General features: G+C 44.7%; 1 protein-coding gene across 2 annotated transcripts in view; it reads left to right on the plus strand.

Moving 5' to 3' along the window:
- The window catches only part of TAFA3 (TAFA chemokine like family member 3), a 558,411-nt gene that overhangs the window by 473,962 nt on the left and 66,517 nt on the right, over window positions 1-17,932 (plus strand). The gene's annotated exons all lie outside the window — the stretch shown is intronic.

Here is a 17,932-nt window from a genome sequence, read left to right on the forward strand (position 1 = left end):
ACAAAAAATAAAAGACACACATGTACATTTATATATTTCCTGAAATAGGTACATAACTCATTCTGGAAATTTATTAGCTTTCATTGAGACTCTCTGTGGAAGTTAAAGGATAATTTCACCTTTAGTAACAAGTTACATCGGTAGTTAGGGTGTAACATGTAAAATATTAATATTGCAGCACCGCCGCCTACCCACTCACCCCTCCGTGATAGCGGGCAGGGGATCCTCTCCCACACGCACTGTCACATTTTGTTCGGGGCTTTTCCTGCACAGCCTTGTCATTCATTCACAGTGATCTGTGAATGAATTAACTGCTAGTTCCTCCTGCAACTGCAGAAGATGGCTTGTAGTTCTCAATGAACTACCAGGGCGCTCAAGCATTAATATTTATGTTGCTGCTGCTCCCAGCTTAGTATAAGACAAATATTCAGATATATACGGTAGGTTAGAATAAGTTGAAACAGAACTAAATTATTTTTTTTCTTTTAATGCAAAGCCTTGGAAATTGCTTAAGTTAAAAAAATGTGCATTGATGTATATTTACAAATATGTGCTAACTTATGCCTGATATATATTTAAAAAAAGTGGGATTTGATGAAAGAGTGCTACAATATGGGAAGCAATGCAATTTTCTCCTAATAGGAAGTTTTCTGTAGTAACTATTTTATTCTTTGCCAGACACTGAGTAATAGGACAGCCCTATTCTTCCCTAATCCTGTCCACTTCTGCTCTTTTATCAGCTTCTGTTACTTGATTTAAAAAATGAAGCTGTCAACAATCGAGAAGGGAGGACACAGGACAGGACTGGGAGGAGCCAAAATGTTCAATGCAGTTATGGTTGACTAAAGAGCATTGTGAGTCACTTTTCAAAGAATGTCTGACATGAGGTGAGGAGGCACTGGGGGTTATTTACGAAAGGCAAATCAACTTTGTACTACAAGTGCAAAGTGCACTTGAAATTGCACTGAAAGTGCACTTGGAAGTGCAGTTGCTGTAAATCTGAGGGGTAGATCTGAAATGAGGGAAAGCTCTGCTAAATTGTATCCAATCATGTGCAAGTTAAAATGCTGTTTTTTATTTTCCTTGCATGTCACCCTCAGATCTACAGCGACTGCACTTCCAAGTGCAATTTCAGTGCACTTTCAAGTGCACTTTGCACTTTTAGTGCAAGGTGGGTTTGCCTTTCGTAAACCAGCCCCATTGTGTCACCTTCTCACCTCCTGTTTTAACCTGTAAAAGCCCATGCCACCATGGCTGGTGGTAGTTTGCAGAGCAGTCCTATTCACCTGAATGGGTCACATTTGGTGGACAGTATTTTAACCGTTGCAGTTTCTGCATGTTTTAATCCCTGTATGGCTGCCTTTATAGCTTAGGGGGACCTGTTGGGAGTGGGAAAAATGTGTTTTAACCATGCATTGTTACCAACCACCAAACACATGTCTAAAATAAGAATCAAATTAGAGGGAATACCATGTTCTGCACTGTGCTGCACAGCAGCCAGGGGACCTAGAAAAGTCTTGCAAATTTTCATGCATGCACTTTTTTATTTCAGAGTGTTTGCATTAAAAAAAAATAAGTTTTGCTTTAAAAGAGCTGTAAAGGCAGACAATTTTTTATCTCTATGCATTAAGATTAAAAAACACTTATGTGTGTAGCAGCCCCCCCCCAGCACACCCCAATTATCTACCTTAGCTCCTTCTCTTCTTATTGATGTACACGATCCCCTCAGCCATCCAGTATACTCCTCCTGTTTGGCAGAGACAGAGTAGCGGTGCCATTGCCTCCTGCAACTGTCAATCAAAGTCAGTCAGCCAATCAGAGGAGAGAGGGGACGGGCCAGGTTGGGGATCCGTGTCTAAATGGATACAAGGAGCTCTGACTCGGCTTGGGTGCCCCCTGTAGCAAGCTGCTGGCTGAGGGACACTCAAAGGAGGAAGAGGCTAGGAGCAGAAAAGAGGGTCTCGAGAAGTGGAGGATTTGGGCTGCTCTGTGCAAAACCAACTGCACAGAGGTGATAAGTATAACATGTTTCGCCAATTTGGACATTTTCACTTAGGGGTGTACTTACTTTTGTTGCCAGCGGTTCAGATATTAATGGCTGTGTGGTGACTTATTTTGAGGGGACAACAAATGTACACTGTTTTACAAGCTGTACACTCACTACTTTACATTGTAGCAAAGTGTAATGTTTTCAGTATTGTCACATGAAAAGATATAATAAAATATTTACAAAAATGTGAGGGGTGTACTCACTTTTGTGAGATACTGTATAGATAGATAGATGTAGATAGATATAATTAGCCTGGATTCAGAAAGACTTACGATGGCGTATCAGTAGATGCGCCATTGTAAGTCCGAATGTGCGCCGTCGTATCTTTGCGCGCATTCTTAAAATGAGATACGCCTCACTGTGGCTAAGTCTCCTACGCCGTCGTATCTTATGTGCATATTTACGCTGGCCGCTAGGCGCGTGTACGTGGATTTACACGTCAAATATGTAAATGAGCAAGATACGCCGATTCACGAACGTACGTATGCCCGTCGCAGTAAGCTACGCCGTTTACGTTAGACATACGCCGGCGTAAAGATAAACCACCAAAAAGATGGCGTAGCCCATGCAAGGTATGGATGACGAAACAGCCGTCGTATTTTACGTTGTTTGCGTAAGCGTACGTGAATGGGGCTGGGCGTAGGTTATGTTCACGTCGAAAGCATTGAGCCAACGTCGTTTCGTAGGGAGTATTTGCGTCGTGATTCTGAGCATGCACGCGCATGCGTCGTACGAATGGCCCTCATTTACATGGGGTCACGGTTAATTTAAATGTAGCCTGCCCACTACATGCCTACTTTGAATACTGTACTTGCCTCTCTATGTTACGTTGGCGTAGCGCATATGAGATGCGCCGGCTTAAACATACGCCGCTCTAACTGAATCCGGCTAACAGTGTATATATACATCTATCTATATATATATATACTATATATATATATATATATATATATATATATATATATATATATATATATATATATATATATATATATATATATATATATATATATCTATATATATATATATATATATATATATATGTTTTTGCATTACATCATGATGCATAAATATGATTTATTATTTTACTTAAAGAATTTGTACATTGGCAATTCATTTATGCCACTGAAAATATATTAGGGCAATGAGACAGCAAAGCATTTATTTATAGGCTAATGAGCGAATTCATATTTTTTTCTCAGTTATAATGGAAAATCATAAGTGCAAAATATTAAACAGAGCACTAATTAATTTATGAAGCCAGACTCAGCCAGAAAGTGTGTGCATAAACATATGTATGAGACAGATCTCAGCTAGCTAACCTGAAAATATTCTAGCAGCATGTGTGCTCCCAATCTTGGTTGGAAATGCACATGTACACATTCATAATGATTGCTCGCCAGTTATCACTGATCATCATTTCCTCTATAATTTTGTGGAACAGTTCACCATCATCCTGGATGAATAACACTCTAAATCAATACAACAGGCAGCAGTCAGATAAGTAAGTACACCTATACAAATCTTTTGTGACAGAATGATAAAGTAGGCACACAGATGACAGGGACATCTCTACCTGTAACCCTAAGGCAGGAAGGTCTGATAGGACTCTTCATGGCAAAAGTATCAGGTATTATTTTAAAGTAGAAATATGCCCCCCCCCCAAAAAAAAAAATGCTGCAGCACCTACAGTAGTTGTAAGTAATATCTTCCTTTATTTCCCTTCTACAGTATCACAAATATTTGTTGCTCCTGCCGGTGAAATCCACCTCCTGCATCTTCCAGTTATGGTGTATAACACTGTTTCACTGCTTATGAATTAAAAGCAGCATTGTTACCCTATACAGACTGTGCCTACTTTGAAGGGGGTGTGGCTATCAGCATTTTTACTGATAATACATAAGCCTACAGCTTTTCAGGAAACAGCTGGCCAAAAGTGGCTCTATGCTTTGTAAGGCCTTAGGCAAAACGTACACATAAGGCCACCACTCACGCCCCTAAATGAAAAAAAAAAATCAAGCAATAAAAATGCAGAAAGATGCACGGATCTAGCACACAGTTCATCAGCACCACTTCAAAGGCACCCTCCTCACCCATCAGACATATGCAGTCAATAAAACATCTGGGACCAAGCAAGGTGGCAAACCCTCTAAGAATTTCCCCTGTGCCTTGGAAGAATGAGGAGGGGTGTCACTGAATCATACCACATGCACAGAGGAAGTAGAGTGGGGGGACCCCAGCACAGCAAATGGAGCGGAAGAGGAGAGAGGGGGAGGAAGTGCGGGAGGGATAGAGAGTGGAGGCGGCGGGAGAGAGAGGTGGTGGAGAGAGAGAGAGGGGAGGGAGATATGGAGGGGGAGGAAGAGAGAGGGAAGGGAGAGAAATAGGGGGAGGGAGAGAGAGAGGGGGAGGGAGCGAGATGGGGAGAGAGAGGGGGAGGGAGCGAGATGGGGAGAGAGAGGGGGAGTGAGAGGGGGAGGGTTAGAGAGTGAGTGAGAGGGAGAGGGTGAGGGAAAGGGGGAGAGAGAGGGTGAGCAAGAGAAGGAGAGAGACAAAGGGAGTGAGAGAGGGGATGGAGGGAGAGATACAGGTGAGAGGGGGTAAGAGGGAGGGGTGAGAGAGAGAAGGAGGGTGGTGAGAGAGAGAGGGGTGGTGAGTAAGGATGGGCCGAACACCCCCCATTCGGTTTGCACCAGAACTTGCCTAACAGGCAAAAAATGTGTTCAAACACACGAACACTGTTAAAGTCTATGGAACACGAACATGAAAAATCTAAAGTTCTAATTTGAAAGGCTTATATGCATGATATTGTCACAATTTTTTTTTTTTCGGGAGCAGTGATTTTATTAATGCTTAAAATGAAACAATAAAAGTAAAATATTTCTTTAAATTTCGTACCTAGGGGGTGTCTATAGCATGCCTGTAAAGTGGTGCATTTTGCTGTGTTTAGAAAAGGAAAACAAGTCATTTGAAACTGATTGCGGCTATAATAAATTGTCGGGTCCCGCAATACAGATAAAAGTCATTGAAAAAAATGCATGGGTTGCCCCCAGTCCAATACCAGGCCCTTTGGGTCTGGTATGAATATGTGTGGGGGTCCCCCCAAATTCCATACCACCAGGCCCTTCAGGTCTGGTATGGATATTAAAGGGAACCCTGTGCCAAAATAAAAAAAATGGCGTAGGGTCCCCCCAAAAATCCAAACCAGACCCTTATCTGAGCATGCAACCTGGCAGGCTGCAGGAAAAGAGAGGGAGGGGAGAGCGCCCCCTACCAGGCCACATGCCCTCAACATGGGGAGGATGCTTTGGGGGTCTGTGACACCCATTTTTAAAACTTTTTGTTGCATTGATACATGTCTCCTGGGGCAGGACCCAGGTCCCCAAACACATTTTATGACAATACCATGCATATTAGCCTTTAAAATTATGCGATTTCTCCCATAGAATTTTAAAGGGTGTTCCGCGGCTTTCGAATTTGCCGCGAACACCCCACTTTTCCAACACCCCAATTTATGTTCAACTCAAACATCGGGCTTATCCCTAGTGGTGTGAGAGAGAGGGGTGATGAGAGAGGGAAAGATATAGAAAGGAGGGTGAGAAAGAGGGGGTGAAAAAGAGTGGGGGTGAGGAAGAGAGAAAAGGGCTGGTGAAAGAGAGAGAGAGAGAGAAATAGATAGATAGATAGATAGATAGATAGATAGATAGATAGATAGATAGATAGATAGATAGATAGATAGATAGATAGATAGAGAGGTTGTGGAAGAGAGGGGTGGCTATAGATAGAAAGGGGAATGAGGGGGTGAGAGAAAGGAAGGTAACAGAAAGAGGGAGAGGAAAAAGAGGGAGGAGATACAGCAAGGGGAAGCTGGAGAACACTGGGGGGCAAAGAGCAGGGGGGATCTGGAGAGCATTGGGGGGAAAAGAGCACTGGGGAATGTGAAGAGCACTGAGGGGTGGGGCCTGTTGAGCGCTGTGGAGAGCTTGAGAACAGGGGGGCATAAAGAATGGGGGTGAAGAGCCCGGGGGGCTGAAAAGCGGGGGTGGGAGAGCACAAGGAGGGGTCAGAGAACATGGGGACTCAGAAGAAGTTAGATAGGAGGAGCGGTGGGGTGTCTGCATATAGAGGAATTGATCTCTCCACATTCCTCTTGCAGCCGCTGAATGACGCTTCTCCTCCTCTCCCTCCTGCAGGCATTTAGCAGCTGCTGGAGGAATATGGAAAGATCTATTCCTTTATATGCAGCCGCTAGCCACCCCACTGCTCCTTTTATCTAGACACAAAGGGGAGGCTGCACGGGCACTCACTTTCTCTCCAGTCGGCCAAGCAGCATCAGGAGATTGGAACTTATTCACAGTCATGGGGCAGCTGAATAGCTTCAGCCACCCGGCCCTGACTGCTGAATCGAATGGGAGGCAGGTGCAGAGAGGTCAGGGGAGCAGTGCAGGCTGAAGGAGCAGCTCAGCTGCCTTAGGGTCCCACATGGACCTACCAACCGCAAGCCTTGTAGAGATGGCACCTGGAGCCAGGTGATGTCATCTGGCTGCTACCGCCACCTAGAGGCCTCTACTGTCCCGTGCCCTGCACCTGTTGCCACCGGACCGGAAAGCTCCATAATGAGGCCACTATTGACCCAGACCAGGGCCCTCTGGCAGTACCTGAATTGTCAGTCCCTGGGCCACAGAGTCCCAACGGGCCGCTGATGCCGACATCAGTGATTGATTGCAGGCCCCTATGAGTGTGAGGCCTTAGGCCCCGTACACACGAGGAGACATGTCCGATGAAAATGGTCCGCGGACCGTTTTCATCGGACATGTCTCCTGGGAGCTTTTAGTCTGATGTGTGTACACACCATCAGACCAAAATCCCTGCGGACAGAGAACACGGTGACGTAGAAGACACTGACGTTCTCAAACACGGAAGTGCAATGCTTCCACGCATGCGTCGAATCAATTCGACGCATGCGTCGAATCAATTCGACGCATGCGTGGGATTTTGGGACGCTGGTTACACGTCATAACCAGCGGACATGTACGATTAGGTGTACTAACCATCGGACATGTCCGACGGACATGTTTCCAGCGGACAAGTTTCTTAGCTTGCTAAGAAACTTTTGTCTGCTGGAAACCTGTCCGCTAGGCCGTACACACGGTCGGACATGTCCGCGGAAACTGGTCCGCGGACCAGTTTCAGCGGACATGTTCGACCGTGTGTACCCAGCCTTAGGCGACCACCTAATTTACCTAATTAAAGAGCTGCCTCTGCAGCCCTGCCCACTGTTTCCTAGATTAGTAAAATTGTCTGTGCTGCTTGAACCCCCCCCCCTCCCCAGACACACACACTTTGGGTTGCATTTTCATATAGTATCTGGCTGACTAAAACAAAATATATTTTTTTAGGCTATTATATATATTCTACAGCTGCTTTAATTATTTCTGTATTTAGTTTTAAAACATACCTTTTAATACCACAGTATTAGGAGTTCTGCTTTAATAAATGGTCTGTGAATTGTCCATAGTAACCTATATTCCCAGAGATCGCCTATTGAGTATGGCCCTTTTCACCCATGCAAATAAGTGTGTACATGCTCAGAATTTCATAAGAAAATAAAGATCATTCTGTTTGCGTGGGAGGGAGTATAAACTTGACTTTTTGTAAATTAAGCGCTAACTGTCTTCAGGAGCAGACAGTTATTTATAGGGTGTGAAATGAAAATAGCTAAGAACAAGCTATGAAAAAGGACACTGTGGTATTTTGGCATTCTGCTGATGAACAGCACCTTGTGCTGCGTAAGACTTGAAAACCGCCATCTGCTTTCTAAGGGAAGACACATGTATCTGCACCTGGAGGAACACAGAACACTAGGTGCTTAAAAGTCTCTGCGCCTCCAAGAACTGACAATAATATATATGCCTACTGATTTAAAAAGTCATTCAGCTTACTTAATTACAGTTGGGTTTATGGAGATTAAATCAGCTAACAACTTTTCAGTTTCCGACACTATTTTTTTTACAGATATTTTAAATCCCAGAGAACACATTAAGGAAATGAGAGTTACCTTACTGCAGTATGTAGATGTGAGAGTTTAGAGTTCAGCAGGGCTAGGAACAGAGGGCCTGATTCTCAAAAGAGATACGCAGACTTAACTGCTGTTCAGCCTGCGTATCCCTGTGCCTAACTTTGGAAACGATTCTCAAAAGGCTTTTTCCAAAGTTAGGCAGAAAATCTGACATGTGTAAGACACTTACACGGTCAGATTTTAGGATGCAGTACCGCATCCGCCACTGGGGGCATTTCTCATTGAAATGCAGCTTTGCGTATGCAAATGAGGACTTAAGCAGATTTTCAAAGCATTTCATCACTGTGATTTCTGCGTAAGTTCCGAATTTGCCTGCGCAAAACTAGGGCTGGTTTTATAATGTGGAAAGTTAGTCACACATTGTAAAGGCCCATTCCAGCGACGGCATTTGGTATGCATTCCCGAGGGAGAACTCCACGGCAATTTTAAAATTCAAAACCGGCATGGGTTCCCCCCCAGGAGCATACCAGGCCCTTAGGTCTGGTATGGGTTGTAAGGAGACCCCCCCACGCCGAAAAATTGACGTAGGGGGTCCCCCTACAATCCATACCAGACCCGTATCCAAAGCACGCTACCCGGCCGGTCAGGAAGGGAGTGGGGACGAGCGAGCGCCCCCCCCTCCTGAGCCGTGCCAGGCCGCATGCCCTCAACATGGGGGGGTTGGGTGCTCTGGGGCAGGGGGGCGCACTGCGGGCCCCCCCACCCCAGAGCACCCTGTCCCCATGTTGATGAGGACAGGACCTCTTCCCGACAACCCTTGCCGTTGGTTGTCGGGGTCTGTGGGCGGGGGCTTATCGGAATCTGGGAGTCCCCTTTAATAAGGGGGCCCCCAGATACCGGCCCCCCACCCTAAGTGAATGGATATGGGGTACATCGTACCCCTATCCATTCACCTGGAGGCAAAAAGTAAAAGTTAGTAAACACACAACACAAGGCTTTTTAAAATAATTTATTATTCTGCTCCGGATGCCCCCCCTGTCTTCTTTATTAGCTCTATTTCCAGGGGGGGCTTCTTCTTCCGCTCTCCGGGGGTCTTCTTCCACTCTCCGGGGGGGGGCTTCTTCTTCCGCTCTCCGGGGGGGGGCTTCTCCGCTCTCCGGGGGGCTTCTTCCATCTTCTCCCCTCTTCCGCTGTTGACTCGGCGAACCCCGGTTCTTCTCCAGCTGTCCGGTGCCTTCTTCTTCAGCGCTGGCTGCCTGCTATCTTTGTGTGTTAGCTCAATTAGTAACAGGCAGCCGGCGCGGTCTTCTGTGACGTCAGGGTCTTCTGTTCTTCTCCCCTCTTCCGATGTTGACTCGTCGCATCTTGTCGCTGTAATGATGGAAGCGCGCCTTGCATCCCATTTATATAGGCATCACCGTCCCATCATGCTCCGGCAGGTACCCACGTGGTGGGTGCACGTGGGTAGGCACTGGTTGTGATTGACAGCAGTGGGAGCCAATGGCTCCTGCTGCTGCATCTCAACCAATCAGGAGGGAGAGACCCGGGAGTGCATCAGGTATTCAGAACATTGCTGGATCAAGATCGGGCTGAGGTATTAGGGAGGCTAAAGGGGGGAGCTTTACACTGAAGGTTTTTTACCTTCATGCATAGAATGCATGAAGGTAAAAAAAACTTCAGCCTTTACAACCACTTTAAAGTGTAAGGTCACTTTTTCACAAAAAATTTAAAGGTGAACTAGCACATTACATGGCTGCTGCACTTATCTTTTGTGTGTGTAGTGGATTACTCTTCTGCCTCCTTTTTTTTGTTGTAGGGTTTTTGGGATGGATCAGCATGATTCTGATTGGTCAAAACAGTCATGTGCTAGCACTAAAAAAAACAGACAGGAAGGCACAAGCACCTAGTGCGTTAGCGAAAATAATTCATTGGTGCTTGAGCCCTCCTGTCTGTTTCTTTGGAGCTTCTTTGGATTCCCCATCTGAGGAGGTTTACATCCTCCAGACATTCTGGATTTTTATAGTTTTGTTGATGCACAGTCCTATCCCGCTGTGGAGGACCTCTGAAAGAAGTGGCTGTTTTTTTGTTATGTACTAGCTCTGGCCAGTCGGAATTGCTCTGATGTCTGATCTGTCTGGAAGCCATTCCAAAGAGGAAGAAGAATGACGTGCAAAATCCTGTACTGCTGCACTGGCTGTGTGAGCACCACCCACAAAGATAAATGCAATGGGGGCCATTTTGCATACTTGCACATTATGGAAAATTCTGGCTGCCTTACCACTCTTACATTCTTCTTTGAAGAGACCCTGTCATATGTCTGTGTACATATGTGTGTATCTGTGTACATGTGTGTGTGTCTGTGTCTGTGTAAATATGTGTGTGACTGCGTGTCTGTGTACATATGTGTGTGCATGTGTACGTGTGTGTGTGTGAGTGTCTGTGTGTGTCTGTGTACATATGTGTGTGCCTGTGTACATGTGTGTGTGTCTGTGTACATGTGTATGTCTGTGTACACATGCGTGTGTCTGTGTTCACATGTGTGGATCTATGTACACATGTGTGCCTGTGTGCATGTCTGTGTGTGTGTGTACATACAGTATGTGTACATATGTGTGTGTATATATGTGTGTGTCTGTGTAAATGTGTGTGTGCGCGTGTGTGTGTGCCCTATATACACATGTGAGGGGGCTGAGAGTGTACAGGAGTAAGGGGGGCTGTGAGCGTACAGGTGTGAGGGGGGCTGAGAGCGTACAGGTGTGAGGGGGCTGAGAGCATACAGGTGTGAGGGGGCCTTTGAGCATACAGGTGGGAGGGGGGCAGAGAGCATACAGGTGTGAGGGGGCAGAGAGCATACAGGTGTGAGGGGGCTGAAAGCATATAGGTGTGAGAGGGGCTGAGAGCGTACAGGTTTGACGGGGGCTGCAAGCTTATAGTTGTGAGGGGGAATGAAAGTGTATAGGTGTGAGGGGGTCTGAGAGCATACAGGTGTGAAGGGGGCTGCAAGCGTACAGGTGTAAGGAGGGGGCTGCGGGCGTACAGGTGTGAGGGGGCTGCAAGCATACAGGTGTGAGGAGGGGGACTGTGAGCGTACAGGTGTGAGGGGAGCTGCGAGCATACAGGTGTGAGGGGGGCTGAGAGCATACAGGTGTGAGGGGGACTGCGAGCGTACAGGTGTGAGGGGGACTGTGAGCATATAGGTGTGAGGGGGGCTGAGAGCATATAGGTGTGAGGGGGGCTGAGAGCATACAGGTGTGAGGGGGGCTGAGAGCATACAGGTGTGAGGGGGACTGCAAGCGTACAGGTGTGAGGGGGCTGAGAGCGTACAGCTGCTGGTCTGGGATGTCTCTTTTCGGCAAAATATAATTTCCTACTGTTAAACTTTGAAAGCACCGATGACTAATATTACACTGTTCATTTTCATATATGACGTTGTAAGAGTGTTGCAATAAAAGTGTGTGCACTGAAGGACTTGGCGGGACGGCTAGTGGGCGGGCCCTGGGGAAGGTTGGTGGTCAGGCCCGGGGGAAAGGGGGCCCAGGCATAAAGCTGTCTAAGGGGCCCCACAATTTCTGATGAAGGACCTGCCTGTCATCAATCCATTTCTTACAATATAATCCATTATCACTGCATTAAACATATTTTATGTATGATATTTAGGAGTGCAAGTCTTTCTTTTGTAGGCACCCAAAAGCCCTAAAAATGCTGCTGGGCACTGCTAACTTAAATGTGATGTCAGCAGTCCCAGAAGACTCTCAGGTGGCTCAAGTGACAATCATTAATGTTATCTTTGCTTTTCTCCCAGCAACTGCATACACGCCTGTATGTAGGGAGGTGAATAAATTGGTAGAGGAGCTGGATCATCACAGAAAATGTAAACACTCACAGAAGAGGAGATATGGGCCCGGATTCACGTAGAATGGCGTATCTTTGTGCGGGCGTAACATATCCTATTTACGTTACGCCTCCGCAACTTTAACAGGCAAGTGCCGTATTCTCAAACGAAAGTTGCGGCGGCGTAGCGTAAATAGGCCGGTGTAAGCCCGCCTAATTCAAATGTGGTAGATGTGGGCGTGTGTTATGTAAATTTTATATGACCCCACGTAAATGACGCTTTTTACGAACTGCGAATGCGCCGTCCGTGAAAGTATCCCAGTGCGCATGCTCCAAATTAACCCGCAAGAAGCCAATGCTTTCGACGTGAACGTAAATGACGCCCAGCCCTATTCGCGAACGACTTATGCAAACGACGTAAAATTTTCAAAATTCGACTCGGGAACGACGTCCATACTTAACATTGGTACGCCGCATCTACGCCTCATATAGCAGGGGTAACTTTACGCCGGGAAAAGCCTAACGTAAACGGCGTATCTGTACTGCGTCGCCTGGGCTTACGTTCGTGAATTCGCGTATCTAGCTGATTTACATATTTCTAGGTGTAAATAAGCGTACACGCCCCAAGCGGCCAGTGTAAATATGCAGTTAAGATCCAACGGCGTAAGAGACTTACGCCAATCGGATCTAATACAAATCTATGCAGAACTGATTCTTAGAATCAGGCGCATAGATACGACAGCTCAGACTGAGGCCTTGTACAGACGAGCGAAAGTGTCCGATGAAAACGGTCCGCAGACCGTTTTCATCGGACATGTCTGCTGGGAGGTTTTGGTCTGATGTGTGTAGACACCATCAGACCAAAATCTCCGCGGACAGAGAACGCGGTGACGTAGACGACACCGACGTTCTCTGACACGGAAGGTCAATGCTTCCACACATGCGTCAAATCAATTTGACGCATTCGCGGGATTTTGGGCCAGCGGACATGTCCGATGAGTTGTACTAACCATCGGACATGTCCGACGGACAGGCTTTCAGCGGACAAGTTTCTTAGTCCGCTGAAAAACCTGTCCGCTAGGCCGGAAAACTGTCCGGTAGGCCCAAAACACGGTCGGACATGTCCGCGGAAACTGGTCCGACGGACCAGTTTCAGTGGACATGTTCGGTCATGTGTACAAGGCCTCAGAGATACGACGGCGTATCTGGAGATACGCCGTCATATCTCCTTTGAGAATCTGGGCCTTGATGTGCAAAGAGGAAGCATCAATTTCTATGTTTGCATAAACAGCATATTTTGTCTCCTAAAAGATAAATTTGCATTTTATAAATAGAGGTCTAAATTTGCATCGTTGCACTTACTACCCTATTCATTTACTTTAGATTCGCCATTAAACATGATTCAAAACATACCAAAAAAGTGTTGAAAATCAAACAGTTATACATAGGAAATAAAATAGGAAACAAAACCATAAGAACATGAAAAACAGACCTTTTTGAATAGAGTCCAGTTTCTAATGAGTAGGAGGAAAAGACATAATTCTAGAATACCTCCCAGTAGGAAGAGCCAATTTGTTTCTTGGAAAAGAAAGCCAGCTGAACCTATAAAAAAAACATATATTATGGGGGAAAATAGAAATATTTTTCTCTACTCGTGCTTTTCATGGAAGTGCCAGGGATGTATAAATAGTAGCATTTTTATCATCTCAGCATGAACAGGATGGAAAAACAGGGTGGGTGGAAAAGGACAAGTCTTTCTACAGCACAAGGGTAAGAATTATTAAGCCCATTGATTTCACGGCATTATAATACCCAGAGCCGCAGATTACTGAGAATCAGTAACAATAGATCAGGGCAGCTGTTGTACTACTTACTCAGTAGTTTATCACTGGAGCTTTCACACAGTGGCACACACATTTTTTTTAAATAGGAAAGCAGGTGGATGCAGTATTAATGGTTGAAATATTAAAGGCTTTGAAAATGTGAGCAGTTTATGACTGTATGGGCTGTTGTAGTAAAGATAATCTGTCTGTGACAACTGAAGGAATTTTATAGATTTTATCTAACCTGTTCTTGTTTTGCCTTGCAGCAGCCACTTTAGGGAAAATAAAATTGATACGATTGTCATCATCAAGGGTTTGGCCAACACCTTCCATATTTATATGTATATATATATATATATATATATATATATATATATACATATATATATACATATATATATACATATATATATATATACATATATATATATATATATATATATATATATATATATATATATATATATATATATATATACATATATATATATATATATATATATATACATATATATATACATATATATATATATATATATATATATATATATATATATATATATATATATATATATATATACACACATATATATATATATATATATATATATTAACTAATTTTCTACTTTTGAATTCTATCAGCACAAAAATATAATTTAAAGTAAAACTTAAAAAGGAAGTGCATAACAGATTAGGGAGTAGATGTAAACATGCACATTGAATGAGCATACATGTTTATGAACTTGACAGGTTTCTACTGAAACCAATGGCATTATAACTTTCCCCCCAATAGCAATCCACTAGGATTGTTAGATGAGGTTGCGATTTGTTCACAGATGCCAATCATGATCGGAATTAGGAGAACGTCCTCTGTCAATTGGTACCTTCCTATGAAGCTTACAAAATGCACACACCTGATAAAGCTCAATTTGCAGGTTACCGATGTAAGGCCACTTTCACATTGGAGCGGGAGCCGCGGTGGCGCTATAGCGCCGCAAAAAATAGTGGCGCTATACCACCGGGATTGCCGCGGGAATCGGCCGCTAGTGGTGCGGTATTAACCCCCGCTAGCAGCCGATAAAGGGTTAATACCGCCCGCAATGCGCCTATGCAGAGGCACATTGCGGGCGGTATTGCCGCGGTTTCCCATTGTTTTAAATGGGAAGGAGCGGTGAAGGAGCGGTATACATGCAGCTCCTCTCACCGCTCCAAAGATGCTGCTGACAGGAGATTTTTTTCTCTCCCACCAGCGCATCACCTCAGTGTGAAAGACCTCAGGCTTTCACATTGAGTATGCAGTGAAGGAGTTTTTCAGGCGGTATTTTTAGCGCTGTACCTCCTGAAAAACTCCTCAGTGTGAAAGGGGTCTTAGAGGAGAAGTGCTTTAAAATGGTGCACTTTGCAATTCCCTTTTTAAATATTTTTGCATGTCACCCCCTCTGCCTTTAAAGTTGACATGTCATTCAAATCTTCCACATACTTTGCAAATATTAACCAGAATTGCATAGGTATTTTTATGGTGGTGGTGGTGGTGGGGGGGTGCTTTTAGCAGCTGATTTACTATAGGCATGAAATTCCCCATCTCTTTAACCATTTCCCGCCCGGTCAATAGTGAATTGACGTCCGGGAAGTGGTTTTGGCGGAGGCTCTTTACCACGTGATCAGCCATGTCCAATCACGACTGATCACAATTGTAAACAGGAAAAGCCGCTGATCTGCTTTTCCTCAGACGCGAGTAGAGGAGAGCCGATCAGCTGCTCTCCTGACAGGGGGGGTTTGTGCTGATAGTTTATTGGCACAGTCCCCCCTCGGATCACTGCACAGGACCAAAATACCACCAAAAGAAAGCTCTATTTGTGTGAACAAAAGGATAAAAATTCTGTTTGGGTACAGTGTAGGATGACCGGGCAATTGTCATTTAAACTGCGACAGCGCCTGGTATTCAAGTGGTTAAATATTAAGCAAGCTCTTGTTATGGGCTAGAGTGAAATGTAGTCTTTAGTTAATCATTCCTTTAAAGTCTTAAATGCTATTTCTAAAGATTTGGGTGAAGTCACACATAACATAAACCTTGTTGGTGGTTGTGTGATGGTTGTGTGTCCCTGTATTTTCACATGGGGAATTACACCTATGTTCTGCGGCTAGTGTTTCTCTAAAGTAGATCACTTTTCATAATTTCAATCTTAAAGTGGATGTAAACCTACTCTCATTCTTGTTAAACTACTGCCATAGTGCTGATCAAAAAGGATATAGATGCATCCTGCATGTATCCTTACCTGTCAAATGTCTCCCCTCTGTCTGTTATAAGAACTGAAAAACTGCAGATTCTGTGGGTGGATCTGTTGTCTGGAGCTCTGTGGGTGGAGTCGTGATGTCAGTAGACTCCCCGCCCTCCTCTACACTCCCCTTGTCAACATGCATTTTTTCCTGTGTATTCCTTAAACTGAATTCTGCTATGATCACTAACATCCAGTCAAAATCCAGAAAAGTAACCACATGACTTCAGAAAAGGAGTGGGGGTGGGAATTAAAAAATAATGCCTGTCTCCAGGCTAGTGCATGAGATTTGTAAATAACCTGTCATTCACAGCAAGTGGGCGGAAAAAAGTCCCTTTTTTTTTTCACTGAACAATAAAAGACAATTGTTCAGAGCTGGATTAACTCTGTGAGGCAAGACTGGGCACAGATGATAGGAAATCTTATACTGTACATTGTAACATAAAAAAAAAAAAAATGTAATAAAAGTTTCGGGTTTATAGCCACTTTAAAGCTCATGGTTAGTTTAAAAAACAAAACAACCCACAGCTTAGTCACATCGATTAAATTAAGTGAAGTATGTCCCCATGTCCCATGTTGTGCAGGTAGCTGGATCGTGGACCAATGCTGCAACAGTTAAAAGCTTTGGGTCTTTAGGCAGAACAGCAGCATAGATGGTCTGACTGGGAAACTTCCCCTCCTCCCTCCCCCTCCTCCAATAGGAATCCCATGACTGCTCAGATTATCCCCCAATCCCAGATCATGTTACAAGCATTAGAATCAATGAAAGATGTCCTCACCATACCACTTGTGCTGTTGTTTTGCCCAAATACCCAAAGCCATGAACCACTGCAGTGCCAGAAGTTCAGAGAAAGGAAGAGGATGGGGCACCCCTATAATGAAGATTTTGCCAAGGTACATCTGACAGCACAACATTGAACACGCTTCCTTCAAGATAAGTAATGCGACTAAAGCTGTAGGGACTTCAGCTTTAACTGCTTACACACCGATGTATGTTTTTCAATAGCGTATCAGTGGCCCTTTATTTACCCAGTGCCATTTATCCAATGGCACTGGATAAATAGCTGTCAGGCAGTCAATCCTCTGGGTGATCACTATGGTCATTAGACAGTTGGGAGCTAAGAGACACTGTTCTCAGTTGATCTCAGTGGCTGGATATCATGTGATTACTGTGATTGGTAATCACAGAGATCATATGGTGCTATTTATTGTGTTGACCATTCCACATACACTAAATAAGGCAACCCCCCATGTGAATTGGTAACCAGGTACATTGTACCCCTACCATTCCACAAAAACAGTTTTAAAATTTTTAAAAACCACAGTAGACAGCTTGGGACAAGTCCTTTATTAAAAAGAAAAAAAAATTGCAGCGATGTAATCCATTCTCGAGCGATACGAAAAAAAAAGGCGACTCGATCCTGCCTCCATGTAAGGCACCTGCGGAATGACGCTCTCCCGCCGTGACAGCTCTTATATAGCTCTTACGTGTGCGGGTGACCTCGTTCCCCTCTGTCTCAATGGAGAAACGCCTGGGTTACCCAGTGACATGTATGGGTGACCCCACCCCCCTTAGAGGCAACGCGGTATTTACCCGTACATGTCACTTGGTAACCCCAGCGTTTACCCATTGCATCAGAGGGGTCAGGGTTATCCGCGCCCACAACGGGTGGCCCCGCTCTCAGCTATATAAGGGCTGTCACGGCAGGAGAGTGTCATTCCGCGGGTGCCTCCCATATTGGCAGGATCGAGTCGGCTTTTTTCTGTATCGCTCGAGAATGGATTACATCGCTGGAATTTTTTTTCTTTTTAAATAAAGGAATTGTCCCAAGCTGTCTACTGTTTTTTTTTTTATATTTTACATCTTTTTTTTGTGAGATGGTAGGGGTACAATGTTACCAATTCACATAGGGGGGCCGGGATCTGGGGGTCC

The sequence above is a fragment of the Rana temporaria genome, chromosome 2 (genome assembly GCF_905171775.1).
Source record: "Rana temporaria chromosome 2, aRanTem1.1, whole genome shotgun sequence".
NCBI lineage: Eukaryota > Metazoa > Chordata > Amphibia > Anura > Ranidae > Rana > Rana temporaria.